At 40.9% G+C, this 3,147-nt stretch overlaps 1 protein-coding gene across 1 annotated transcript in view; it reads right to left on the reverse strand.

Moving 5' to 3' along the window:
• Positions 1 to 3,147, reverse strand: part of Nufip2 (nuclear FMR1 interacting protein 2) — a 31,382-nt gene that overhangs the window by 26,757 nt on the left and 1,478 nt on the right. The gene's annotated exons all lie outside the window — the stretch shown is intronic.

The raw sequence follows: 3,147 nt of genomic DNA on the forward strand, positions 1-3,147 counted from the left end.
TGTAGACCAGGCTGGTCTCGAACTCACAGAGATCCACCTGCCTCTGCCTCCCGAGTGCTAGGATTAAAGGCGTGCGCCACCATCGCCCGGCTACACCAATATTTCTAAGCAAAGACTTGTTTTCTTATACTTGGGTTAAAAGACTTAGATAAAATAATACTCAGATCACGAAGAGGCAGAACTAGAAATCTAAACTCAATTGTGGTCACTGCTTTCTACCCTCATGCAACACTTGCTTGCTCATAAAACTACACAATAAAAGAAATCTAATTTTTTAAATCTGTCAAGTATTTCAATGTAAAGACTTTGCTGTTTACAGTTAAAGATTACAAGGGATCTACTGGGACACAATTCCTACTTACTAGTAAAATGGTGATTAGCCATCAATTGTATAAAGTCCTTAGGAGAAATCCTCAATTCTAAAAGTAATCTTAGTAACTACAGAAAACTTTTGTTTGCTTTTTGATAAAGGGTTTCTCTGGCATCCTGAAACTTTGTAGACCAGGCTGTCCTTAAACTCAGAGATCTGCCTCAGCCTCCCAAGTGCCACTATCACCCTTCATCAGAAAATACATTTTAAAGAAGTTCTTAATTTTCTGACTGGCATGCATTAAGTCCAAGACTCAACCCTTAGTAATTAGAAGAAAAAATAAAATTCTTAATTTCCAGTGTTAAAGTACTACTTTTCATTTTAAAAAAAAATCTATGATAGCCAGTCAGTCAGACTTCTTGTGGTGAGGGCTGAGTAACCCTAGCAGACATTCTACCACTAGACTATCTCCAGTTCCCAAATAAAAAATCTCAGAGAGATGTGATGGCCAAACCTCCAATCCTAGCACTGAGGAGGCATAAGCACGGGAATCTGAGTTTGAACGCAGCCTAATCTAGATAAATTCCAGGCCAGTCAGGAATACATATCAAGACCCTGTCTCAAATATATTTCTCCCTTATAGAGTCTAACTATGAAACAAGAGTCAAGAACACTATTTGATGTTTCTTCTGTAAAATGTTCTTTTAAAAAATGCTGAAAGCTATGGGCAGTGGTGGCGCACACCTTTAATCACAGCACTCAGGAGGCAGAGGCAGTGGCAGGAGAATTTCTGAGTTCGAGGCCAACTGCTTGATGGTCTACAGAATGAGTTCCAGGTCAGAGCTGGAGAGAAATCTTGTCTCAAATAAATAAATAAACCCCAAAAGCACAAAGTCAAGCCAGGCACAATGGTGCATCATGCACTCCTATCTAAAACAAAAACAAAAATTAGGGGCAGGGGAGAACCAGATCATCATTAGATTTACCCTCCTGAAACTGGATCAAAGACAAGAATTACCTCACTATTTAATAGCTCAATAGGTTAAACAATCTGTATCTTCAGGATCACTAGTCATAATTTTTGTATTTCAACTAAAGGTGGGCAATGTTACATGAAAATAAAGTTGAAGTTCAAATCAAGTTGAACCAAAGTACAGTCTGGTAAGTAAACCAGAACAATTACTACCTAAGAGTACTTAACGGTTCAGATACCAGAAATCACTCATGGAAAAAACAGTTCAGTAGGAAATGGTGGCCTACACTAATTCAAGCTACACTGGAGAGTGAGACACCAGAATTACAACTTCAACTATAAAGGGTAACTGAGTGATACACAACTCCTGCCTAGCATACCCAGTGTCCTAGGCTCAGCCCTCAGTTTACAAAACAATACTTGTTTTAATGACAATTTTTTTTGCATTTAACTACATAATACTTCTCCCCCTGTGGCTTTGGTATACACAAAGTATGAAAGGCATCTTTTAAAGCTTAAATATTAAAAAAAATTAAAGAATTTCTAGCACTTATTATTTAGGGCTGCCATGCTAATTCCACTTCAAAGGGGCTCAGCCTAGCTTCTGGATGTGAAGCTGCAATCACAACACATCTGGTCTTCTCTTGTGCCCTCTTCTGGGTTCTGAGAACCAGTTTCTCAAAAGGTTTAGGAGTAATGGTCATTGCCCAAAAACATTCTTCTTTTCTTAGCACTGTACACAAAGAAGCAACAGCACCGTGTGACCAAACCACGTATGAAAAACTTAGTATCATCTTAAAATTTTCAAACACACTTTCCCTCCTTATTCTTTATCCCAACTTAAGAAATTTTGAGGGGTGCCACTTAATGGTTCAGGGTCTGCATCTCTCTCTATGAGGTGAAGTCCTGTGGGGGAACACACAAACTTTATAGTGTGTAAATTTGACATCTAAGAAGCATCATTATTTGACAACCTCAATACTTTCTCACCTTCTGAACACCAAAATTAATGCAGTGTTACATAATTCCTAAGTTTCTAGGCTGCTCCAGATCCTCACAATGCAGCACTTAACTTCCAGCGCACATTATCATCAGTCCGTGCCACCTTACAAAGGAAAATCTGATAGCCAGCTGCTGTCTTCAAAGTTACATTGCCAACAATAAGTTTTTCATCAGTAACTGTTCGTATTAAATAACAGGCTGACTTTTAACATTTTTATAAGTTTCCCTTTGTTTCTCGTCGGTTTATAAACATTTTTCATCTGCGAATATATAATCTTTGATGCTTATTTCTTGAGTTATCTCCTCAAGACTTTGGCGTTTAGCATGTTAAATAAAATTCAGTTTGGGGATCCATATCGGTTCTGAAAAGCACAAACTACCTTGCCCGAAATACCACCGTAAAGTCTTGTCCAAGATAAGAAGGTATTGACACAACCTCACGGCCAAGCCACTTTCAGGTCTTCGTTAGTAAGAGTGGGGACCCAAACTGTGCCTGTTGTCCATCCATTTGATTTATCCCTCCCTGCAGTCGCTACCCGTACCCAGAAGTCTGGCTGCTGAGTGGGAAACGGATAAAACAAGGTTTAAGAGGTTGTTGTCCCCCCCCCTTTTTTTCTTGGTAGGAAAGGCGCTGCTGGAAAGAAAAAGGCCTAAGTGAGAGCCTCTGAGGCGGAGTCGTGAGCGAACCTGGCAGGAGATGAGATTCCTGTGGCAGAGAAACTCGTGACCCGGGAGCTCGGTTCCCTCTGGGTACCCCACCCGGCCTCAGGCACCGCCTCTACCGAAAATGAACCCCTCGCCCCTCGCAGGCCCGCCGCGACCGCCGCCCGGGCCTCTTCCCTCTCAAGCTCGTCTTTGAGGC

Source organism: Microtus ochrogaster, chromosome 7 (genome assembly GCF_000317375.1).
Source record: "Microtus ochrogaster isolate Prairie Vole_2 chromosome 7, MicOch1.0, whole genome shotgun sequence".
Classification (NCBI taxonomy): domain Eukaryota; kingdom Metazoa; phylum Chordata; class Mammalia; order Rodentia; family Cricetidae; genus Microtus; species Microtus ochrogaster.